At 40.6% G+C, this 27,152-nt stretch overlaps 1 protein-coding gene across 10 annotated transcripts in view; it reads left to right on the forward strand.

Annotated features, from left to right (window-relative positions):
* Positions 1–4,137: 4,137 nt before the first annotated feature.
* DTNA (dystrobrevin alpha) overlaps positions 4,138–27,152 on the forward strand; it is a 218,448-nt gene continuing 195,433 nt past the window's right edge. For all 10 annotated transcript variants that reach the window (XM_021096233.2, XM_013999288.3, XM_084964443.1 and 7 more), the window contains exon 1: positions 4,138–4,271. The gene's annotated coding sequence lies outside the window, so the exon portion shown is untranslated. The remainder of the gene's footprint in view (positions 4,272–27,152) is intronic.

Genomic DNA, 27,152 nt, shown 5'->3' on the forward strand with positions numbered 1-27,152 from the left:
CCCTGGCCACTACCTACTAGATGCCAGTTGCACCTCCCCTCCATCCACCAGCAAAAGTGTCTTCAGACATTGCCAAATGTTTCTGGAAAGTGGGGACAAAATCACCCCTGGTTGAGATGCATTGGTCTCAACCGATACCTTCGTTTTACTAATGAGAAAACTGAAAGCCAGTTAAGTGTGAATGATTTGCCCAGTTAGTTAGTGGGAGAAACAAAAATAAAACCCAGGCTTCCAATCCTATTCAGCCTCCTTTCCATAACACCAGAAGATGCTTCAGGGACCTTTCAGACCAAAGTGTTCCCTCTTCTACCAGCCTCATTATTGTTAAGGATCTGACTGATGTTGTGTTTGTGGTTGAAGAGGTTATAGCCAGAGTCCTGAGCTCAGCCTCTTCACTGGCATGACACCCTATCATTGTGACTAAGGCAGCAAAGAGTAAAAAGCAGGACCTGTTTAAGTTGTTGGAGAGACAACTTAAACAACAGTAATTGTTTCCCAAGTGACTTTTTCTATTGTTAGCCAAATCCCTTAATAACTATAACAACATACACCAATTAATAATGTTACATACCAGAAAGGACCCACATTCACGTTAATGAATGCAGTTCAGCTCTCCATCTTTGCATTTTTCTGGCACACCCTTCCAACTGTCATCATCTGTAAATGGTCCTCAAAACACTGAATCTGATCTGAAAGTAATCTCCATCCTTACCTCAGAAGTCTAGAAAGCTGGACTGCAGTGCTGTAGTCTCCCAAGCACAACTAAAAATGAAGAGGGAGTTTCCACTGTGGCTCAGTGGGTTAAGAACCCAGCTAATATCCATGAAGATGCAGGTTCCATTCCTGGCCTCACTCAGTGGGTTAAGGATCCATCATTGCTGCAAGCTGTGGTATAGCTCACAGATGCAGCTCAGATCTGGCCTTGCCATGGCTGTGTTGTAGGCTGGCAGCTGCAGCTCTGACTCGACCCCTAGCCGGGGAACTTCCATATGCCACAAGTGCAGCTCTAAAAATAAAATTAAATTAAAATTAAAAAACAAACACCTAAATGCACTAAATACTCCTTTCTCTGTGGTACTCTGGGGTAAGATATTGACTCCTGACTCCGGTCCAGGCAGTGACTGAAAACTTTTCAGGGAGCCAGATGATGGAGACAGAGTTTATTTTATCCCATGACACTAAATTTTAACTTCAGGTCACACATTAGACAAACTAGAATTTGCTAGCAGATTTGACTTAGTATTTAAATGAAAATTTAAGTGACAATTTAAAGAGAGAAAGGAATCATTTTTCTCTTCTGCTTCAATGCTCACATGAGAATTTTGCTTTGCAAGTGTCCACAGGGCTGCAGGGGAGCGTTGGGGTGGGGTGGGGTGGGAGGAATATATGCCTTTAATTCCCTGGCAGTTTGGAAGGCGGCCACCCTCAGGCAAGAAAGTAGAAAGAATTATAGATAATCAGTTCCACGTACTCTGCAGTGGTCGCAGGGGACAGAGGCCAGGAGGGGTAGGTGTGGATCTGCCTACCAGGAAACTTGTTTGGACCCCTGCCTTTGAGATACAAGTTGAGACAGGGGTCACTTGCTGGTGGAGGAGGAAGAAGAGCAAAATCTAAAGCTGGCTTGTGATGACGTTAACATCCAGAAGTTCCCATTGTGGCTCAGCGGTAATGAACCCCACTAGTATCCATGAAGACTCAGGTTCGATCCTTGGCCTCACTCAGTGGGTTAAGGATCTGGCGTTGCCGTGAGCTGTGGTGTAGGTCACAGACATGGCTCAGATCCGGAGTTGCTGTGGCTGTGGGATAGGCCAGCGGCTGCAGCTCCGATTCAACCCCTAGCCTGGGAACTTCCATATGCTGTGGGTGCAGCCTTAAAAAGAAAAAATAATAATAATAATATCCAAATGGCAACTTTCATTGGCATCCTAGACCCCAGTTCAAGGCGTGTAAGGTGGGCCTCCCTGTAGGTCCTTTCATACAGAATCTCTATCTGAGCATTGGTTCATCTCCCTCCTGGTCTCCTATAGTCTTGGATGACCCAGGGACCTGGGAAACACAAAAAATGCAAAACATCCTTCCCCAAGTTGCCAGGACTGAGGAACGGTAACCAACAGCACAATCTTAAGAGGTGCCCAGGCCCAAGGGATTTCTTGAGTGATTCTCCATTGCCAGATACAGCCGGGTGTAAGTTATCTACGTATGTAAACTTTACTATATACATATATATTATCTTATACAAAAGTGTATAAGATTGTGTAAGATTTCCATTCATTCCCTGATGCTCTGGCTTGGAGAGTTGCTTTCACAAGGGAGAGATGATATTTTTAATATATAATCTGTCCCCAGGTGCTTAAGTCTAATTTACCCACACTCCAATTTTTAAAAACTTAGTAGCCTGTCCATTAAGGCAACAAAAATATCTGGAAGTGTCTATTGTAATAATATATTTAATTCAAAGAATGCTAAATACATGCATGTACCTCGAATCTGAGTGAAAGACTATTGGGTTCTAATGCGACAGAACAAGGGTTAATTGTGTAGTGAAAATGTCTTCATCTCCTGTTAAGTAAATGTAATGCAATCACAGATATAGCTGAGAACTTGGATTAGAGGTGGGAGGAATTATTGTATAGAATTTTCTCCATGAACCCCAAAGTGTAGGAGACCTGAAGCCGTGAAAGCTAAAATAACTATTGCTGGGAGTTTCCTGGTGGCTCAGTGGGTTAATGATCTGGTGTTGTCACTGCCGTGGCTCTGATTGCTGCTGTGGTGAGGGTTCAGTCCCTGGCCCAGGAATTTCTGTATGCCACAGGTGCACCCCCCCAAAAAAAGAAAAGAAAACTAAAATAATTATTGCCATCATTTTAGATAACCTGGGACAAAGAAGACAGTTGGGAAGGAAAGTGCAGAGTGAGGCTGGAGACAGAGACCACCTACCACCAGCCAGGGTGCTGAGCGAGGCTCCTCTGTCCCCTCCTTTTCCAACCCCACTCCATCAGACACCTTCTTCCCATTCTTTTCCTTCATCTTAAACATGAGATTTTCTGAGCTTCAAATTTCTGCTGCTTCAAGCCACCTAGCAGGTGGGATAGTAACATCTAACCTGTGTGTTGGTGAGAAAAAGAAAGGGGGGAATGGAAGGGGAAGAAAGAAAATTGGGAAAGGCTGGCTGATGGGAGATGGTGGGTGGAGGACCTGGTCATTTCCACGCAGCAGGACAGGGACTCTGCAGCAATTGCTATGTGGAGCCTCTTTTTCCATTCTCTTCTGTGAGTTTTCTCAAAAGAAAGACGGTAAAAATTGCTCTGCTGGAGTTCCCGCTGTGGAACAATGGAATCAGCGGTATCACTGCAGCACCTGGATGCAGGTTCAATCCCCAGCTCAATACAGTGGGTTAAAAGATCCCACACTGCTGCAGCTGTGAAGTATGTTGCAACTGTGGCTGGGATCTGATCCCCAGCCTTAGAACTTCCATATGCTGCAGGGCTGCCCCCTTGCAAAAAAAAAAAAAAAAAAAAAAAAAAAATTCTGCTTTATGAAGAAACACCAACAGACAACCTATTAACTCTTTCATATTTGTGTCATTGCTACACACCCTCATGTGAGTGGATCATGAGGGTGCCTCTGTGCTGGTCCAGGTCCTGCAGAATTTCTACCGATGGAGAGAATGCTGGTCTGAGGAATCTACCCTCAACTGTCTTCTCTTTGGCTTTTGGAGAAATTGTGGCGAGACAATATTCCAGAAAATTACCAACTTGGAAAATGCAGAGGATTCCCTGTTTCCCATTTCCATGTTTTTAATCAACCAAAATCCAAAGGTGATGTGAGGAGCCCAAAGTTCAAGGCCACGCTCTGTTACTCACCAGCTACTCAACCTGGAACAGTCATTTTACCCCATCTGGGCCTCACTATCCTCATCTGTAATGTGACTTCTGGCACAAACATCTATTTTTCTAAACATTTCTGATGGTAAATGAAAACCATGGTTCTGAGTTGAGTATGACAAATCATTCTCAGTGTATGAGGGGATTCACCAAACACCATATGTTCTAGATCTGCCCATTCTGTTTCTATAACAAATGAGTAAGAATGTGTAAGTGTAAGTTGCTTCGTTAAATAAAAGTGTATTTTCTCATTGCAGATAAGTGAGATTTACCTGCCCCTGGATGAAACCCTTGGAAAGTCTTTAAATGCCAGAGTCGACTGCCATTTCAAAGAAAAGAAAATAGATGGTTTTGGAAAGTTCATGCTATTTCTTCATTGAATTTTAGGTAAGTGAGTCTGAGACAAAGAACTTAAGATGAGCATTGAATTATTTCCCCTGTAAATGTTTCTCTCCTCTGCATGAAAATGGGGTGAAATATTATCAGGGTTTTATATTTTTGAGTGAGGTGCCACACCGGGAAAGACGTCGTTTCTGTGCCTTTTGTCTATTTTTTTAAATCAGAAACCTTCTGAACTGTGAGGTGCGAGATATAGAGACGACCTTGACATCGCTTCCTGATTTCTATTAAGCAAATGCAGTAATGCCTCATTCTATTCTAAAGACCATCTAATGTTTTAAATATATAAAAGTATTTAATAATCAGAGTAAGAAGCCAAAATGAGACAAGTCCATGTTGTAATGACATAAATGAGAGAGAAATGTGATGGTGGTAATGACAGTTTAATCATTATGAGTCTGAGTGTGAGTTAAGGCTAACATTTCCGAGCCTGCCCATGGGGCGATTTTTTATTGCTCAAATCAAAGCAGGGCATGGGTTAGGTTAGGTTTGGTTTGAAGACTGCTGTGTACCATTAAGCACACACACGTGCTCACACGTTAAGCTTCATTGTGCCTGGCCATGAAACAGATGGATAAATATGTTTTACATCACCCTACATAAGTACGCTTCCACGCTGCAAAAGATGTGAGCATACGAATTGCTGCTTTTCTATTAGTCTGCAATAGGCCATTGTCATTTCTCAGCAGTACGTAGACGAATAGAAGAAGTGAGTGGTGGTCTTATTGAGGAAATTGTGTGGTTTTCCACCTCTTCCTAAATCAGACCTGTTTTCAAAGGATGGTTTTCTTTTTTCTTTTTTTTTTTCCCAGTACTTCTGCAATTTTATTTATTGTTCCTGCCACTCCTGGGGCCTCTCCATGTGGGAACCTCTTCGTTATTGATTAATCCTGGGAAGTAGTATTTTATTTTTTTAATTAATTTTTTTCCATTTTTACTGTTCTTTATTTTCTTCCCCAATACATTATTTTTTTTTTCTGTTGTACAGCATGGTGACCCAGTTACACATACATGTATATGTTCTTTTTTCTCACAGTATCATGCTCCATCATAAGTGACTAGACAGTGCTTCACAGCAGGATGTCATGGCTAATCCATTCCAAAGGCAACAGTCTGCATCTATTAACCCCAAACTCCCCATCCATCCCACTCCCTCCCCCTCCCCCAAAGGGTGGTTTTCATTATCTACTTTGGAGAATGGTGATTTCCAGAAGATCAGAATGTACCACTGTTCACAATTCTGAATAAAACAACAAAAAAATAAAATTAATGTTCAGTAACAAAAAAATAATATCAGATATAAATGTAATTTCTACACGAATTACATGAAAGAATAGATATAAATAAGTCATTAAAAAGTGGGGAAAAATGCTACTGACAAAGCACTGAGCACTGCCTAAATCACATCCAAAAAGAGAGTGATGCTTCCTTTCTACTTTTTATTAACTTCAGAGTGAAGGTGGATTGTTGTCTCATCATCTTAAGGGTGTGTAAATGTGGTTCACTGAGGTCATATGTGGAACTAAAATGGTGATTTCATTTATTTACAATGAATGCAGTTCCCAGGTTGAATGCAGTTCCCAGGAGCTAACTTAATGTCCTTTAAAAATATCAGTAAATCAATTTGCCACGTGTAACAATGCTCCGGAGGAGAAAATGAAAATGGAAAACTTATTTACTTAACTTACTCAAGTCTCCATTTTCTGACTGTGCCAGTTTGTACCTGTTTTTAACTTTTGCCCAGCTTCTTTTCTCCTAGTTCCTTGGAAGTTGACCCCCATGGGCTAGGTTTTCCAGCCCCCAGATTACCCTCAGTTGCCTCCAGCTTCCCCCAGTGACCTTGAACTCTGAGCTCCAATAATATCACCTCTTTCCCACTGTCCCCTGAGACCTGTGGGTGGTGGTGTCTGTGGCTTCCTGCTGCCTCTAATCTTCAGGTTGATTCACTCTCCTCAGTTTAGCGTCTCAATTCTTCCATCACCTGTGTAACCATTTTCCTGAATTAAATTCCATCCGTTTTAAATACATAGACTGTTTTCTCTTTTCTGGGTTAGGTCCTAACTGACCCATCAGTATTTCATTGATTTCTCCCCAAACTATTAGAAGAAAAATGAACAGGGATGATGTGCTCCTCCCAAGAAAAAGAAATAACTCTCAGGAAAGAAAGATTTAAGCTAAATTGAAAGCTGGATATTTTTACACACAAAAAAAAATCCTTTAACCTAGTCTATTTAAAGCCCCTTATTGTAAGCTATATGATGTTGTAGCATTAATTTTTTGCTGTTGACAAAATCACTGTTAATATTCCCATTTTGAGTATCAAACTAATGGGAAGATTTTTAAATTTCCAGGCATGTACCAGATATGATTGTTACTGTCTTAATATTCACCATTTCGCAAATTTCTGTACATGCAATGTAAGAACTTCTTCTTAAGGCATCAGTCTCATTCCTGCAGTCACATTTAAATCTCGAGCTTCAAATTTATTTTCTTGTGGATCTGACCTCTCTTTCAGTAATGGTTGTTTGCGAGTTGAAGATGCCTTATGGTCTGAACACTTCCCATTTCCCATAAATAAATACTGAATATATTGGAAAGCAGAGTGCTGAAGGATGCCACTGTCTTTTTGGACAAGTAAACAATTTACCACCATCCCAACAATCCCCCTCACTCTAAAGGGCTTCCTGGTTATTAGAGAAGCTTTTAACTTAATCATATTGGCACTTCACTTGGTTATTTTAAATGCAAGTGCCTCGCTGTTTTCATTTCCTTCTCATTTATTTATGGAGACATTTTCCTTTTCCGTCTTTTCTCGGAGGTCATCATGACTGCTCATCTGTCCATTTCAGTGTATTGTGGGTACGCTCAAAAGGACAGAGTGTCCCTTCCAACCAACAAATTTTATCTATCCAACCCATGTCATCGTTTAAACCTGCAATGCCTAATTGCAAATCCTTTCAGATGATGTGAAAATGAGGTTGTGAGCAAAATTGCTTGGACCCCTTCATAACCTAAAATGGAGAGACACAGGGATGGGTAGCGCCATGGCGTGGTTTGCTCAGATGCAGTGTATAACTGGTACTCTCAAATCTTCCAGAGTCTGGTGAGCCCTGAAAATTCTAATCATTAACATTTCTCTCTGGTTTACGGAAATGAGGCTTTATAAAGTCATATTTTAAAAAAATACTCTTGGGAAGAGAAATACCGCCATTAATAATACATACAACATCACACATAAGTCTGATGAATTAGTGAGGAAGAGATCCCTGAGGCGGTGATGCAAACACTCAGCTTCTGAGGGCTTGGTTCACATAATAGGTGGAGACTACCGAAATCCTTCTCACTGACTTCATGATGCTGCCTGGTGGGTCAAGGGCAACACATATCATAAAAGATAACTTGGCTGAGCACATCTTAGCATCACATTGGAGGATGGGGTAGAAGTGGAAGTGTTAGTCCTTACACTAATAAGCAATATGTATAGAGGTGTGTTTTGATTGTTTGTTTTTTGCTTTTTAGGGCCGCACCTGTGGTATATGGAAGTTCCCAGGCTAGGGGTCGAATCTAAGTTGTAGCTGCTGGCCTATGCCACAGCCACAGCAACTTGGGACCCGAGCCACATCTGTGACCTATACCACAGCTCATGACAACACTGGATCCTTAACCCACTGAGCAAGGCCGGGGATTGAACCTGTGTCCTCATGGATTCTAGTCAGGTTTATTACCGCTGAGCCACAGTGGGAACCCCACACCTGTTATTTTTGATGGACCGTACTGATACTCTCAAGGTCTTCTTGTTATATGTTATTCTAAATGGTCCTCCATATTTTGGGATCTTATAGATCTTTCTTGTAGTTTTTAGTCTCCTCTCAGAGAGAAGTAATCTTCCTCTAGTCAGGTATCTGCCCCCTCTTACTCTCTAACCAAGTCCAAGATCCTATAGCTCACTGCCTGACAGGCCAATAAATCAAGGCACAAGATGTTGGGGCACGGAATAAGGACTTTATTTGGAAAGCCAGTAGACTGAGAAGACAGTGGACTCGTATCTCAAAGAACTATCTTACCTGACTTAGAATTCAAGCTTCTTTTGTCATTAAAGGGGAGGGAGTACATATTTTAGCTTAACACTTATTACCTGGGAGGAGCAGTGTTCCCAGCGATATGCCGTTATGTGTCATTGATGCTTAGAGGCAGTATCCCTTTAGCGACTATCTTGTAATAGAGGTTCTTCCCTATTGTGTTTGCATCCCTGGAAACAAGCACAGTGCTTGGCACACTAGAGATAATTTCTAAATAAACAATTAGTGGACAAAGACAAAGGCACAAAGCAATGCCAGCTCATGCTTCCTTGGTTCCTCCTACTTTATACCAAACACTGTTTTATATACACATGTGCCTCATTTTGTGCTTAAACACAAACAACCCTGTGATATAAGTAATATTATTATCTCCCTTCATTTTTATAATGATTTTCATTCTCTCCATAATAGTAGGTCTACAGTTTTCTGACAGTGCACAGTAAAGCAACCCAGCCACACACACATATATACACTCTCCTTCCCACACCATCCTCCACCATGCCCCACCACAAGCAATCAGACACAGTACCCCACTGCCCATCCACTTCAAATGCAATAGCATGCATCCACCAACCCCAGACTCCCAGTCCATCCCACTCCCTCCCCATCCTTCCCCTCCTGCCAGCAGCCACAAGTCTGCCCTTCAAGTCCACAAGCCTTCTTTCTGTGGAAAGGTTCATTTGTGCCATATATTAGATTCCAAACATAAGTGCTAGCGTGTGGTATTTGTCTTTCTCTTTCTTTTTTTTTTTTTTTTTTTTTTTTTTTTTTTTTTTTTTTTTTTTTTTTTTTTTTTGTCTTTTTTGCTATTTCTTGGGCCGCTCCCGCGGCACATGGAGGTTCCCAGGCTAGGGGTCTAATCGGAGCTGTAGCCACTGGCCCACGCCAGAGCCACAGCAACGTGGGATCCGAGCCGTGTCTGCAACCTACACCACAGCTCACGGCAACGCCGGATCATCAACCCACTGAGCAAGGGCAGGGACCGAACCCGCAACCTCATGGTTCCTAGTCGGATTCGTTAACCACTGCGCCACGACGGGAACTCCTTGTCTTTCTCTTTCTGACATTTCACTTAGTATGAGTCTCTAGTTCCATCCATGTTGCTGCAAATGGCATTATTTTGTCCTTTTTTATAGCCAAGTAGTATTCCATTGTATATATACACCATATCTTCTTAATCCATTCATCTGTCAATGGACATTTAGGTTGTTTCCATGTCTTGGCTATTGTGAGTAGTGCTGCAGTGAACATACAGATGCATGTGCCTTTTTCAAAGAACGTTTTGTTTGGATATATGCCCAGGATTGGGATTGCTGGGTCATATGGTAGTTCTATATTTAGTTTTCTGAGGTACCTCCATACTGTTCTCCATAGTGGTTTTACCAATTTTTATTCCCACCAATGGTGTAGGAGGGTTCCCTTTTCTCCACACCCTTTCTAACATTTGTTATTTGCGGACTTATTACTGATGGCCATTCTGACAGGTGTGAGGTTTTACCTCATAGTAGTTTTGATTTGCATTTCTCTATTATATCCTTTCTTAAAGATAAGGAAACTAGGACCCAGAATGTTTAAATGACCTGCCTGAGGTTAAGGAAGTTGGGGTAAAAATTCAAATCCAGGTGGTCTGGCTTAGAGCCTGAGCTCGTAATTATTATACTGCACCCTCTGTCATGAAATATAGTCATCAAGTAACTATAAAACACAGAAGCAACATGGTTTATTATATAAAATTTATGTCATTCTAGAATAAATCTTGCTCAAATCTTGCTAGAAATCTTGCTCAAATCTTGCTAGAAATCTTGCTCAAATCTTAAACAGCCTCACCTGGACCACAAATTCCCTGTTTTCAGTGTTCCTACTCTCCTTTCCTTTTAAAACGTGACTGCCTAAACCACCCTCCTAATTGAGATTCAGATCTTATCATTTCTATTTTTTAATGGTTTGTTCTAAAATTAATATTTTAAAAACCCTATTGCTCTTTCATGCCATTTGCTTAATTGAAAAGTGTATAGTCTTGAGCAGCAAGTTACATAAGCTCTCTGAGCCTCAGATTTCCCCACCTGGAGAGATATGTCTAATTTCTTGTAAAGGCCAGAAAATAATATCCATGAAACAACAAAGTAGTTTCTGGTACCTAATGGGTCCCCAACAAACAGTAGCCAATATGATCTAGTTAACTTCGCCCACTTCAATCTCAAAGTTGGTTGGCCCATCAGCTGCAGAGCAAAATCTGCCTCCTGAATCCCTTAGCATGTCATAACATAGGCACAGCAGACCCTAGGACTCAGCACCTCCCTGTGTTCCTCATTAGCTGACCTTTGCTAACATAGGAAAAATCTGCCTTCTCTGAGCCATGCTCTTTGTGCCCTTACTTTTAGAAACCATCTCATTCCATCACTCACAGTCTTGTGTTATAATTTCTCATGTTAGCTGTCCATCTTCTCTGAAATTTTCATCAAGGACAAGTGACAAGTTTTTCGGTTAATCTTTGAACTTTCTTTACCAAGTTCAGAATAGTCCTTGGTCTGGAATGAAGTAGACAGGGTCATATTTTGAGATATGCTTGAGTGTTGTTGGTGTGGTGAAGATGATAATGCTCCATCGGCTATTACAAGCATAAGGAGCACCAGGGAAAATGGAACCTTACAGAGAGATTCTGTACCATTTTGTGCCAAGCACCAAAACAGATGCTCCACAAACATTATCTCATTTCATTTTTACCACAGCCCCTCACATTAGCCATTATTTCCCTCCTTTTTTAGAAGATTGCTAGGGTTCTAAGAGTTTAGGTAAGTTTCCAATGTCATATTTCTGGTAAGTGGCAGAACTAGAATGCCAAGTCTTATCTTTCTCCTGCAGCAAACTGCCACTCCAAAAAGACCTTTCCAACTTAATCCTATAAGAAGAATATGTATGTAACATAATGCTAGAATTTTCCATCGAAAATATTTCCTGAGAGTAAGCTATTTATAAGTCCACAGATCTTTTTCTCATGGCAAATAAGTTTATGTTTAGGTTGAGGCTAAAATTAGCACTACTTCTGTTCAACAAGAGTTTAAAAGATATAGCACCTTGTGGTTCTGAAACCTAATTTATGCAAAAACCTTATTTATTGATGTGAGCATAAGCCTGGAAATGATGTCTCAGGCTGTAGTCTGATAGAATTTTAGGGCTAAATGGTATACAGAATCATCACTAGACCTGGGGGCTTTTTAAGGAAAGGATTTCTCTCCCTCTTTCTTCTTAAGAATATTTATGAAATGACTATTTATGACTAATTATGAACAGATTTGTTTTGGATGTAAAATAAAAATTTCTCTAGACAGAGTGACACTTTTAGCTTTTCCTAAGAGAGTACATAAACTTGTCCTGAAGTTTTTTAACTACATGATTCAAACACCACATATAAGAAGAATAACTGATATGAATAAAACTCAGTTTTCAAAAAGAGAAAAACAAATATCATATGATACCACTTAAATGTGGAAGCTAAACAAATGATACAAATTAACTTGTATACAAAACAGAAATAAAATCATACTGAAACAAACTTACAGTTACCAAAAGGGAAGGGGATGGGTATAAATTAGGAGTTTAGGATTAACAAATACACCCTGTTATATATAAAATAGATAACCAGCAAGGACCTACTGTATAACACAAGGAACTATATTCAATATCTCGTAATTATATATATATATATATAACTTTGCCGTACACCTGAAACTAACACAATTTAACACAGCATTGTTAATCAGCTCTACTTCAATTTTTAAAGGCAATGTTCTGACTTCATTTTAATTGCAAAAATCAGTATCCAGAGAAAGATTTCTTCCTTTTGTGAAAATCCTAAGGATTCTTAAGCCACACTTATACCTATAATTATCATTTATTTATTTGTTTGTTCTTTAAACATATATCACATTTCTCTTATGTTCCTTGACTCTGCACTAGGCACCCAGGAGGCCTGAGACAAGGTATAATTATTCCACGTAATATCCTAGTTAGATTTGCCCCAGATTATGTCTTTGATTCTTAGATTCTTAGACATTAAGTATGAGAAGGGATATTTTAGGTTGTCTAACCTAGACCCCTGTTCTTGTCTGTTTAGGCTGCTATAATGCAATACCAGAGACTATGTATCTTATAAATGACAGAAATTCATTTTTCACAGTTCTGCAGGCTGCGAACTACCAGTGTGGTCCAATTCTGGTGAGGGCCCATTGCCTGGTTCATAGCATGTGCTCTGTCTGTGTATCCCCCTAGGCAAAAGGGGCCTGAGTGCTCTGTCTGACCTTTCTTATAAAAGTACTCATCCCATTCGTGAGGTCTCTGTCCTCAGGACCTAATCACTTCCCAAAGGACCCACATCCTAATACCATCACATGGGGCATTAGGATTTCAGCATATGAATTGCATGTGTGGGGGACCACAAACACACAGACCATAGCAACCTCCCACATATATGTTTAAGGAAACTGAGACCCAGAAAATTTAAGTGCCACCCCCCAAATTAGCAGCAAAGCCACACCTAGGACCTATCTGACTCTCTTACCACCTAGCTCCTCTCTGCCAGAAAATAAACTAGCTAATATCCCTAAATTCTTGGTCTTACTTTTCCCTAAGAGAAGTTTCCATATGTAAGGAGACAAGACTAAGAAAAGAAGGTTGATTGGGGTTTCATTTATAATACAGAGAAGCAGGGTTACTATTCATCAAGGACTTACTGAGAATCAGCTGAATATCAGGAGCTTTACCGGTGCTGGACATCTGGTCAAGTAAAAACAGGAATATCTTCCTGGCCCATATTCTGCTTACTGTCTTGTGTGCATGTGTGTGAAACCCCAGCATAAAAACCCAAACTGCCCTTTAATGGAAATCCCAAAACAGTCTAGGTGATGACAGACATAATGTGATGCTAAAAATGGCAAGGAGAGTGATTGTAACATATTTTCTGGAATTTATGCAACCCATAAGGACCTTATATATGAAAACAAAAAGATACTTGTCTATATCTTTGGTTTCTACTCATGTATAGATATCAACGTTCCAGATGTAAAAAAGAATTGTTTAAAATATGAGCATATGTGGTCTGTTGATCTTTGAGTAAGATAAATCTATAGTATCTTGGAAAAAATAATTCTATTCACATTCTCAGATGATGTCCCCACCTGCTGTGTTATCTTTCATTGGTTGATTTCCCCTTCACTTCCCCAGAAGTGTGCCGAATGCTGTTTATCTTTACATAAGTATGATTTGAAAAATTGTGATCATCACAAGAATAGATGGAACAATGTTTTCTTATGAAAAAACTAAGGGTTATTATGTTTGTAAAAGTTTATAATGATGTGCTTTAATGTTACGGCATTCTTATGAGTGACAGTTTATCATTTTAGCCTATACTTTAACCATCAATGGATTTTTGTAACTTTTAAAACCTGACTTTTAAATCTGTGCAGAGTTGATTTTTAGCAAAACCTTAAACTGTGAATCTGATAGTTCCAAGCCATCAAAGCAGATGAATAAAGTAGCTTTCTATTCTGTCAATTTCTAAACAATTCTGTAACCATGAGCTAGAAATTTTACTATTGATGTGTCTAATATGCTTTCAGACTCAGATAAACACTTGCCATAATTTTTCTTCCAATGGTGACTACCTTTTTCTAAGAACATGTTATTATTATTATACCATTCCTTCCTAATATATACAAATAACTCCTGGTATCACATGGTTTTCCTTCTGAAGTTGGGTTCCTTCCCAGAGCAGAAGCATTCACAAAAGCACATTTGGAAAGAAAAAGGCTTATAAATTTCCAGAGGAGACTATATGCTTACCATTCAGCCACAGAAAATAGGCCCCTCATGGCCTCAGTTTAATGAGCCCCCAGATTCAGCCTCCTTCAATTCATATACCTCCTTCAGGGCCAGTAGTGCCACCTTGAGTAACATGGAGCGAGCCACCACCTCAGTCCCTGCCACATTCCTGCAGCCCTTTGAAGTCTCTCTTGGCGTGAACATTTGCACACATTAGGCACACTGATAAAGTAACCCTAATAGAAAAGCCTTCCATTTTCTCCTGCTTTTTCCCTTCCTACATCCCAAGGAGTGAAAGGGCCTGAGCAGCAGGGCTTATAAATCCCCATCCTGAATTCAGTTCTTTTTTTTTTTTGTCTTTTTAGGGCCACACCTGTGGCATACGGAAGTTCCCAGGCTAAGGGTCGAATCGGAGCTACAGCTGCCAGCCTATACCACAGCCACAGCAACCCCAGATCCAAGCCTCATCTGCGACCTGCACCACAGCTCATGGCAATGCCAGATCCTTAACCCACTGAAAGATGCCAGGGATCGAACCCACATCCTCATGGATACTAGTCAGGTTCATTACCACTGAGCCACTACGGGAACTCCCTGAACTCAGCTCTTAACAGGAAATTCCTCCATCTGATAAAAAAAGGACTCCTTTGAGATTGTCCATTTTGTCCAGCTCTGAGGCTCTGTCTCCTGTAAGCACGGAGGCTTTTTAGTAAAATAGTAGTCATCCACTTTCTGAAAGATAGGAAAGGCTCTTCTCATTTTTTATCTTACCTAGTAATAAAGACAATAGTCCAGTTCAGTCCATGAGTACCTTCTCATTAAAATGTTTAGGTCCTTTTCCTACTCGCACATGGAGTTCATGCTTAATGTATACTAACTGCAATGAGTTGTGCTTGGCTGGTAATCAGCAGAGGTGTGTCCCAGAGTCTGAAAAACATGAATGAATAATTGAGCCATTGACATTAGTTTCAGCTGAGTGACCACGACTTATTTCCCCACAAGCCGTCCCAGGTGGTTCTAATGGACTGGTAGAAGAGTAGCTTTCTCAGACATTGTTCATTAAGTCATAAAAATGAGAATTAGGGAGTTCGCATTGTGGCTTAGCAGGTTAAGAACCTGGCAAAGTCTCCATGAGGATATGGTTTCAATCCCTGGCCTCACTCAGTGGGTTAACCATCTGGCATTGCCATAAGCTGCGGCATAGGTCACAGATGCAGCTCAGATCTGGCGTTGCTGTGGCTATGGCATAGGTCAGCAGCTGTAGCTCCAGTTCAACCCTTAGCCTAGGAACTTCCATGTGCTGCAGGTGTGGCTCTGAAAAAAAAAAAAAAAGAGCAAGAGAGAAATAGCATTTAACGTAATGTTTCTCTCTATGATCTGATAGGACTTCAGAGAAGGACCACAGAAGCAAGAGGACTGGATACTAAAGTCGTTCACAGTCTTTATAGAATACAAAGGAAATGTCTGACAGGACCCTTGTTCTCCAAGAGCTTGTTCCAAATGCTTAAAATTCTCTTTTAGAGGGACATTATTTCAGCATTTATCCCATTCTTTGATAGTATTACATTTTTCAAGTTGAATTTTTAAGGATTCTGAAATATTTCTCCCCCTTTTGAAAGGTCATTGTTTAAAAAAAAAAATGTAGAAGGAAAAATAGGTAAAATAATACTTTGGAGTTGCCGTTGTGGCTCAGTGGTTAACGAATCCGACTAGGAACCATGAGGTTGCAGGTTTGATCCCTGGCCTTGCTCAGTGGGTTAAGGATCCAGCGTTGCCGTAGGCTGTGGTGTAGGTCACAGACTCGGCTCGAATCCTGTGTTGCTGTGGCTCTGGCGTAGGCTGATGGCTACAGCTCCAAATGGACCCCTAGCCTGGGAACCTCCATATGCCACGGGAGTGGCCCAAGGAATGGCAAAAAAAAAAGAATACTTTTAGAAAGCAAACAATTCACTTTAGCCAACACTTGCCAAAAAAGAACCCCATCATCCATAGCAGGTAGAAAGAAAACAATGACTTGACTCATAATTCCCTCGCCCTCGTCCTTCATCCAGCCTAGCATGTGCTGGTTTTCATCACTCTGGGCGTGGCAGGCTGCGTCCCATAGTTTTTCAGGCTCTCCTTGGGCCTTGACTCGCCAGTCAGACAGCCTGTACCCCAGCCATACAGAATCATCTGCCATTTCCTCATGCACCAAGTTTTCTTTTCTCCCCGTGAGTCTCTAATTTTGAGTGAAGACACCTGTCCCAGAAAATCCCTTATTGGTTTTCTTAGGGCTGCTGTAACAAATTACCACCTACTTAATGGCTTAAAACAACAGAACCTTATTCTCTCATAGTTCTGGAGGGGAGACGTGTGAAGCCAGGGTATTGGCAGAGCCGTGCCACCTTGGGTCTTTAGGGAAGAATCCTTCCGTGCCTCTTCCCAGCTGCCAGTGGCTCCAGCAGTCACTAGAATTCCTTGGCTTGTAGCTGCGTGACTCCAACCTCTGCCTCTGTCTTCACACGATCTTCCCTCCGTGCATCTGTGTGTCTCGCCATCCTTTCCTCCTACTTATAAGGATACCAGTCACTGGATTTAGGGCCCCCCTTCCCACTCTGGTATGACCTCATCTTGGTCCTTAACTAATTACATCTGCAAAGATTCTGTTTCCAAATAAGGTCACATTCTGAGTTTCTGGGTAACTGTGATTTTTTTGAGGGCCACTACTAGTATGAGTCAGAGTTCCCCGGGGAAAGTGAACCAATAGGATACATCAAGAAAGAGATTTATTATAAGGTATTGGCTGACACAGTTATGGAGACTGAGTCCCCACATCTGTAGTCTGAAGGCATGGCCGGGAGAGTCAATGGAGTAAGATCCAGTCTGAGTCCAAAGGCAGCAGAAAACTACTTATGTCCCAGCTTGAAGGCCATCAGGCAGGAGAGAGAAAAGTCTCTTTCCTTCTATTTAGGCCTCCGACAGATTTCATGAGACTCACCCACACTGAGAAGGGCAGTCTGCTGTACTAAATCTACCAACTCAAATGGTAACCTCCTCTAGAAACACCCTCACAGACACACCCAGAATAATGTTTTATGAAACACCTGAGCACCTCACAGCCCAGTCAAGTTGACACACAAAAAATTAATCTCACATTACCCAGTCCACGCCAGACACACTTCAGAGGGAGAGGTGGGTTCAGTTCCAGACCGCCACTATGGAGCGAATATCCAAATAAAGCGAGTTCTGTGAAGTTTTTAGTTTCCCAATGCATATAAAATTTATGTTGACACTGTAGCCCATGAATATGCAGTAGCAAAATGTCTTTAAAAACCATGTGCAAACCTTAATTTAAAAGTATTTCATTGCTAAATAACTGCTAACCATCATCTGAGCCTCCCGCAAGTCATAGTAGTAACATCAAAGACCACTGATCACATATCACCATAGCAAACATAATAATAATGAAAAAAATGGGGGATCTGTATCCAATCACTTGGTATAGAACATGATGGTAGTATGAAAAAAAGAATGTGTGTGTGTGTGTGATGGGGTCCCTTTTCTACACAGCAGAAATTGGCACAACATTATAAATCAATTATAATTTTTATTTTATTTGTTTATTTTTGCCTTTAGTCTTTTTGAGGGCCGCACCCACAGCATATGGAGGTTCCCAGGCTAGGGAACAGCAACATGGGATCTGAGCCAAGTCTGCAGACCTATACCACAGCTCGAGGCAATGCTGGATCCTTAACCCACTGATGGAGGCCAGGGATCGATCCTGCAACCTCATGGTTCCTAGTCAGATTCATTTCCGCTGCGCCACAACAGGAACTTCCAACTACAGGTTTTTTTTAAAGCTTAAAATGTTTCAAGAATTACCAAAATATGACAGATACAAAGCAAATACCTTTGGAAAAATGGTACCTCCAGACTGGCTCGACACAGGGTTGTAACAAATTGAAGAATTTGTTAAAAAAAACGCCATGAAACGAGGCACAGTACCCCTCTATATTCCCCTCTCCAGTAGATTTTCCTGCAAATTTTATCAGCATCACTGTCAAGGAGATTGCAATAGCAGTGATTGACTTAGACCTTTCTTTGAGAACTGCAGTGCAGGCATGGGTAACCATTCTGCCAGCAAAGAAAAATGGAAGAATGACTATTGCGTGGGTAAACAACAAATCTGTTCCATTTCCATATACTTCCTTTTTGTGACACAGATCCATCCATATTAGTTTATGCTTTGTGCTTGCCAGTGACAAAAAATAAAATAATCTCTTAGGCTAGCTTGACACACCAGGGGCAGTCAGACTTCAGAAAGTGTAGATTCAGGGGATCAAAGGTTATGCCCAGGCCCTTGTCTCTTTCCCCTTTCTCATCTCTGTTTTCCTCTGGTGTTGAGTTAATATTTAAGGAGGCTCTATCCATGCAGTGGTGAAGAAAGCCACTAGCAACTCTAAGTATATACAATCTACTCAGACACGGATCACCGAGAAAAGAGCTGGACTCTATTTCCTACAGGACTTTGGTTGGCTCTTCCATTGGGTCCCATAAATATCCCTATTACAATTCTTATCTCCATCCTTGATTACTCCAGTATGCCAACAGATGATCCATCAATACCTTCCTTATTTATATCCGGAAAAAATCCTCCATTTGACCTCAGCCATTAGTTCTTAGATGTCCAGGAGCTAGTTATTCAGAAACTGAACCACTTCCACAATCAGAGAGTGATCCCACTCTCTGAATCCCATAACCTACCTTTCTAGCCTTCTTGCTCTCATCTCCACATTTGCAATCCTTTGTTGATTGCCGGGTCTTTTGGTCCCAGTACTTTCTCATCAACAGAAAATCTAGGGAGTTCCCATTATGACTTAGTGGGTTATGAACCCAGCTGGTATCCATGAGGATGCAGGTTCAATCCCTGGCCTTGCTCAGTGGGTTAAGGATCCGGCATTGCCATGAGCTGTGGTGTAGGTTGCAGATGTGGCTTGGATCTGGCTTTGCTGTGGCTGTGGTGTAGGCCGGCAGCTACAGCTCTGATTCAGCCTCTAGCCTGGGAACCTCCACATGCTGCAGGTGCGGCCCTAAAAAGACCCATTGCATCCAGCAGGCAATAGTCATGCCATGGATGCACCCACTCCCCTGATGTACCCAGGCTTTTACCTATTAGTTGAGCTTTGCTGGAAACCACACAATGGGTCATGCTGGTCTCATTTTGGACTCCTGACCACCCCTTCATATGTGCTTGCTCCATGACTAGCCTACTATTTCAGCTCACTCTCCTACTCCTCATGAGAACAACCTCTTTTTTTCTCCACTTGTATCAAACCTTTTCTCTATCCTTCATTCTAAGCTCGAAACTTTGTGTCTTACTTCAGTGAGAAGATAGAAACTGTTAGGAACTTTCCATTCCCAAACTTGCAAACATACCTCCATCTCCAGCCTTCACTTTCTTCTTCCTTCACATCCCGTGGCAGTTTCTGCCCACGTGTACTCTGAACCTCATCCCCTTACTCTTTCAGACTGAATACCTTAAGTCAGTCATTTTCTTTCCCCCTCATCAGTCTCCGCCTTGAGTGGACCACTCTCCTCAGCATGTAAACATTTTCTACAGCCTCCTATATTCGAAATATTCCCTTGATGTTATTTCTTTCAGTTGCCCTACGTCTTTGTTCTCCCCAACAAATCCAACTTTCTCCAAAAGAAAAAAATTTTTGTTTAGAGAGGCTGACTTCACTTCCTCGCCTTCCAAAAAAATGTTCTTATTAAGATCATTATTCTCTGCATATTCTGAAGCTTAGTGAATGCTTTCTCTATTCTCATCTTAGCCTCTCAGAAACTTTCAACTCCAAGACCACCCCTCCCTACCTGAAAACCTCCCCTGTCTTAGCTACCACTGAAACACACTCACACATCCTCCTATCTCCCAGACCCAAACCTCTTGGGGGAGGCATCTTGAGCACACTTTTCCATGTATGGTCTCCTTTTCCCATGGCCTTTTAAAAAATCGCTTTGACTTAACAGCTCCCACATGTGTGTCTCCATCCAAGCCCTATCTCCGGAGCTCCAGGCACATATAGACATACCACTGCTTAACCATCTCAGAAACATCCCAGATTCAACCCTTTCCCACCACACACCTCGCCCCACTTCACATCCCTCCACATGCTCCTGCGCCCAGCTTCCACATCTTTGTCAGTAGCACCTCCATTTATTTCAGAATGTGGAGAGTTTTCCTTTATACTCTCTTCTCACTCATCCTCTCACATTCAATCTATGAATGATTCAGAGTTCCTGCTATGGTACAACGGGATCAGTGGCGTCTTGGGAGCACTGGGACACAGGTTCAATCCCCCACTAGGCCCAGTGGGTTAAGGATGCGACATTGCTGCAGCTTCGGCTTAGGTTGCGACTGTGGCTTAGATCTGATTCTTGGCCCTGGGAACGCCAGTGCTGCAGGGCAGCCAAAAAAAGTATCTTTGAATGATTCCTATTAGTTTTGCGTCCATAATATATTTCAAATGTGTCTACTCTGTGTTTCCATTGTCAGTGTTTTAGTCTGGAATCATCAGTCAGCCCCCAGACTGGTTTCACTTTATCCACGCTTGTCCCTCTCCTGTCCCTTTTCCATATCATAGCCAGGGTGCTTTTTTTTTTTTTTTTTTTTTTTTTTTTTGCTTTTTTTAAAAAAAAACATATTATGTTATTCTCATTTTAGTTGTAGGAAAAATAGGGCACAAGAGGTTTGTCATGTCCCAGGTCTCAGATGTGTCCTTGGGACTGACTGCCAAAGTAAGGGTCCTTGGCCTCGTGCAGAAAAGAATTCAAGACCGAGCCTCAGTAACGTGAAAGCAAGTTACTGAGAAAGATACACACTCCATAGGCAGAATGCACAGACCTCAGAGGCAAGAGACGGCCCCAAGGCATGGGGTCATCTTGGAAAATTTGAGTTGATGGGGTTGTGAGGGTGGTTAGTTTCCATGGGCTGAGTAATTTCATAGGCTAACTACTGTGGGGACAGGATGAGGCAGGGAATTTCTGGGAATTGGGCCGCCACCCACTTTGGGGCCTTTTATGATTGGCCTTAGAACTGTCATGGCACCTGTGGGCATGTCATTTAGATGCGTATGTATTATAATGAGGATATAATGAGGCTCAAGGGCTCCTGGAAGTAGAATCTTCTCCCATCTTGGGCCTAGTCAGTCCTAACCAGTTTTTGTACCCTGTTTGTTCTTTTAATGGTTGTGTCATTTTTTTAATGGTTTTGCCCCCTGCCTTCCTATCTCATTTGGAATCCTCCCAAAGCTTCCCACTGCCCTGAGAATACGTTAGAGAACCCCTCACATGGCCCACACAGCCCTGGTCTCTGCCAACCTTTTAATGCACTGACCTTCTGCCCCTTACACAGAGAGCTCCAACCTCACTGGTGCTGTATTCCTGGAGTACATCAGGCTCTCACTGCCTCAGGGACCTCACATATGCTCTTTCACCTGCCTGGGAGGTCTCCTTCTCATTCTCCACAGGCTCTGTCTCAAATGTCACTTTTTCAGAGGGGACATTCTTTCTGATACCTCATGCCAAGCATGGACACAGACTTAATCACTCACTGTGAAGCTGCGAATGGTTCTCAAAGCTTTCCTAAAGTCCTGATAATAACAGAGAGGCATTATAAGCCAGATATTTAAAATAAGACCTCAGCATTTTTCTTCCTTGAACCAAGGTCACAGCCTTTAGAAGGGGTCCCATCTTGGCTCCTTCCTCAAGACCCACCTTGTTTTAGAACCTGCTTCCCTTGAGATAAGAATTTCCTTTGACCTAGACCTTGCTCCCCATGTCCAGAACTCCAACACTCATTCTCCCTGAATATAGGCCCCAGACACATCCCCATTCCAGTTAATAACTCATCATAATGAACACAACATTTTTGAGCCACTTAGTTTTTCTGATCTTTGCCATTGTCTTTCAGGCTACGTTATGTATAGCCAATAGGCCCATTAACATTTATTCCAAAAATAGAGCAGTCTCGAAGATAGTCATGAAGTTTGTAGCCTCCCTTAGAATGTGGAAAAAGCTATAGTTTGAAAAGTAACAATACATTTTAAAATCAAGCTGTATATTTACATAGAGATAGATATGCATAGGTAAATAGAAACATCAACTGTAGTTGATGGGATTATAAGTGATTAGAAAATATTTTTGCTTGCTTTTTTTTTAAAATTAGTCTTCAGTGTTCAGCAAAGATTTCATAAACTCTGAAATAGATGAGACAGTGTTTGTGTTTAATACTTTGTATATTATTGCTACAAGGATGACAATATGGGTGGGCAATCCAAACCACAGGAGATAACATGTAATTTAAGGGTTTCCCTCTGCTCAATGTGTGTGAATAGGAGTGTATAAACACATAATTGTGGCCTCTCCAGGATGTCAAGGGTCTTTACATGTACAATGAGTATGAGTGGCTGATATCCTCCAAAAACACTTTCATCTCTGATGAACAATGTAGAATGCTAATGCCTTTCTGCTTTGTAGAACTTTTAAGTAAGTAAGCCACTATTTTGATATATCAGGATGTATTATTTTATATATTTTTTAAATTTGATATATATAATATTATTTTGATATTATATCCTGAAGTCTTACCTGCCAAAGCATACTGTGGTGCCTGAAAACACCTGCTCACCATTATTTACATGCAGATATCCTTTCAAACACTCAACTGCCTCCCTCACAGGCTTTTATGCCACTTCCCTTCCTGTGCATTGTTCACCATATTATGACTAATGGTCTCTCCATTTCACATTTCACTGTGAAGCCATAAAAGAAATGCAGTGGCCTGATGAAGACCTGACCAGTATGAAGTGAGGGCTAAGGATAATCCCTCCCAGAAGGGCTCCAGTGAACCCCTGGGTATCCTGCATGGGAACCCCTGAAATATCAGGTGGGTGGCCCTGCTGCTGCAAGATTTGCCACCATAGTCACCCAGAAGGGTCCAAAATGCCCCAATTTCTTTGTCTTATGAATCGATTTCCATAAAATGTGTTTAACAGCCATGTGAACTTTTTTCGTTCATTCCAATCATGGAATTCATTCAAGTGTGTATGTAGAATGGAATTTCAGATATTAGTTTTTTACTCATCTCAGTTAATTCATTATTCGCAATAATGGTTTTTCTTTAGTATTCTTTTTCTCTGACTCCCTAAATAATGTCGCCATGTGTTCCTTTGAACCACATAGACTTCTCTTTTAATCTTTCCCCCCAAATCACCTTGTATCCTTTTCCAACTGTTTGTGTTTGTTTTTCCAAAATAATTTATTCTCTATAGTCTTGCCTTAAATCCCCCCCGCAACTTGCTTTATTTTCTCATACCCTTTATTTTTACCATAGTTGTCATTAGTAATTTACTTTTTCTCAGTGCCCACAAGGTCCAGAACATGGCATTTGCTTCCTGGTCTCTCCATCTCATTGCCTATGATCAATATCCTTGTACTACTGGAGGGGCAGTTTCTGTCCACCTCCCCCTTCACCTCGTCGCCAATCACTTAATTACATGTCCTTTCCCAGAGGCAAATTCCAAGGGAAGGGAGAAACTCAGTAGCTTCTATCACTCCTACGTCTAATCTTGGTCACCAAATATGCTCCCAGAATTTGGTGTTGCAAATATGCATCCTTCTGTACAGCTTTAGGATGCCTGCTGTGTGGACATATTCTGAGAGCCCCAAACACAAAATAGAAGAATCTGGGAAAACACCCATAATATCCCAAAAGTAAATGCTTTCCAAGCTTAGGGCACCTTGAATGGGTGGTTTTTGCCCCCTCAATTTTGTGCTTAAATTGACCTAATTTAAATTACCTGTCTACTCTCAATTCCATTAATTATATTTTTTTCTTATGTATTATATCTACAACTCTATTTTCCTTATCCGTAGTCTTATCTGCCCATCTAGTTATCAGCCATTTATATTTCTTTGCCTATATCTAATACTGTAGGTGCTTTTAAGAGGCATCGAATATTTATTAAATTAGAATAAGGCATCTAATTTTAGAATAAGTCACATGAAATAGACTGAGAAAATATAATCTCTGTGTACTGTGTACTCACACTAAGAAAATGAATTATTTTATGAGTGAGGCCTCAGGAATCAGCCTGTTTCCTTGACTTCACAGGAAGACTTCATTTTTAGAGATGTTCTTCCCTTTTCCCTCTAGCTGAAAAATAATATATCCTGTCAAATGGAGACTTCATCATGGCTGTGCAAACATAACTGAATGTACAGGTTATGAGACTGTCAAGGACCAGACACACATTTATCCCCCTCCCCCCGTGAGTTACCTGATAATCTGTCACTCGAATCATACAGCTCTTCTTTTATACAAAACCATAGAAGAACTCAGATACCATCAAAGAACTCTGCCTCATTTTATACCAATTCGAACTCACTGAGTATATGAGTCTTCTCAGTTCTCTTGGAATCCTCCTCCGTCTTGTTCTCAGGACAGATTTTAGTCTAGGAGAATATATGCTTCTTTTCAGTATCCACTCTACTTTGCTATCAGTGGAAGGTGGCTTTAGAGATACTGCTGTGTGGATTGGCCCTGACAGAAAAAATAAAACCAAACCAAAAAAAAAAGAAAAAAGAAAAAAGAAAACCCAGTATCACCCATTGCCAAGTACCTCCCATTGCTGCCTTGGGCTCCTAGTACATTCGTGGAGTTTCACAGATGGTACCTTGGGAGGGAGCATCTCAGAGATGAAGTGTCATTTAGAATCAGCATGGTGAAATTACAGAAAGCTAAGTGGACTCACAAAGAACCCCAGTTTCTGTTCCAGCACCAGAAGAATTTGTGGTAGAACTTTGAGCCAGCTCTTGTACCTCACTGAATCTCAATTTTTAGTAAAAGGAAGTATTATACCAAATCATATATGTCTGGATCCAAAAATTCTATGCTTAGATTTTTTTTAAACCCAATAATCTCTCCTCCTCCACAAAAATCTATTCTAAGGAAATAGCCTAAGATATAATCCAAAGTTTATATACAAAGGTATATCACTTATAATGAGAAACCAGGAAAGATTAAAAATTTATTTAAAAACAAGATAGTTAAATAAATTCTGATACATCCAAATAGAAGAATTTTATGCAACTATTATTTTACATGTCTTTTATTAAGCAAAGAAAGAAGTATTCAAAAGTACCCAAGATTTTTAATATGCAAATTAAAGAAATACATCAAAATGTCAGTATTGGTTACCTCAGATAGTTGAACTTGCGTGGTTTAAGGTTATTTCATACATCACATTTTTAAACTTCTCTATATTAGACATGTAGTATCACCTTTTAGTGGGAAAACAGACAAGTGTAACTTTTTATTATTAAGTTTGAAGACCAAAACTTATTCTGGAAAAATCCAGAATATAACTGTGTAATTATGAGTTTCAAAGAGATGAAAAACACACAAACAGAAGTTTGGGAATAAATTTGTTTGAGTAGGGCAAAATGATTCCAGGTTTATAGGAAGTTATCTTTAGGTTACCATCAATTTCAGAGTGCTATTTAAGTGCAAATATTTAAAAACATTTTTTGTGATGTGTCGATAGTAGAAAAACACAAATCTTTACTATTTATAGCAACATAAATACAATACAAAAGAGGAGTGCCTGTTTTGGAAATATCTTAAGGGTAAAATAGAATATCTTGATATTGAGTTATATAAATTGAAGTAGTCTTATTCTTTCATAAGGAATTTTCATGAATAGAATAGATACTAATCCGATTAATATTTTTTAGGTCAGCTGCTCAAAGCAGCCCAAGAAACTCTGTGCTTGCAAAAATTGTTCACTAGATCACAATCTTTTTTCTGTTGCTAAGTTTTCTTACTTGATTTAAGCCAGCACCCTCCAATGAAGCACTTTGTGGTATTATAAAATAAATAACAGTTTTAAAATATGACCTGAAAAAAAAAAAATCACCTTTGCTGAGGTTCAAATCCTTTTGTCTTGTTTTAATTTCATTGACGTTAGCAGCTGTTTTTTTGTAGCTAGGCTGCTTAATTCAAGCTCCTGACCTCTGAGCCCATGTTGTTACCTCAAGTTTGTGGGAAATTAGGTGCCCTCCCATCTGAAGAGAGAGCAGTGAAAGCAATGAAGCAAATAACCTTGTAAACTCCCTCTCATGTCTCCGCGCCCAGGGCTTGGCAAATCTGACTTCCTGGCGTACATTCTGTAGCATGATGTCACAAAAAAAAAAAACTGTTTCTCTTTCGGTGATTGAATTCTTCATGTAAAATTAAGTGGGTCACAACAGCACAGATTATGTTACAAATTTTGTTCACACTGAGGGAGAGGTTAATCTTAACGTTTGCAAAAGGGGATTTAAAACGTCATGGCACCAAATATACTGACATCTTAGAGAGAGACTCAAACAAGTCACTTTAATACCTCACAAAGGATGTTTGCTAATCATATTAAATGCTGTGGTGGCAGTACACATTAACTAGATTAACAACAGGATCTTAAATTTAGAAAATGAAGAACAATTCAATATTGTAACCAATCTGTGGGAGGGAAAAAAAAGGCACGCAATAGAGACTTCCCAAAAAATGAATGCCAGCGGTGAGTTTCTGTTCACACAGCCACACATGAGAAGAGTTATGAATTATTCAAATTGTGATTCTATTAGTTTCTTCTTCATCAGCTGTCCTGCAGAGGATTAGGGGTTGCTGATTTTCCAATGGAGGCACTTCTGGCCTGTTTGCCTGTCCCCACCTCCGTTACATGCTTTATTGGATGGTGTCATCATGCTACACAACACTTAAGGATTTTTCAGAGTTGTAACAGTGCCAAAGCTATTTTAATCATCTCTACCGATTTGTTTGTAGTTTTTTTTGTTTTTTTTTCCCCAGCGTTAGAGAAATCTCACTGTGTGCAACATTCATTCTATTCTTTCTGGCAACTTCCTGAAATGGAAGTTTTTCTCTCCCACTTTT

The sequence above is a fragment of the Sus scrofa genome, chromosome 6 (assembly GCF_054392235.1).
Source record: "Sus scrofa isolate SSC_HxYL_T2T_F1_AM1 chromosome 6, Sscrofa_HxYL_maternal_Yorkshire_Landrace_v2.0, whole genome shotgun sequence".
In the NCBI taxonomy this organism is placed as follows: domain Eukaryota; kingdom Metazoa; phylum Chordata; class Mammalia; order Artiodactyla; family Suidae; genus Sus; species Sus scrofa.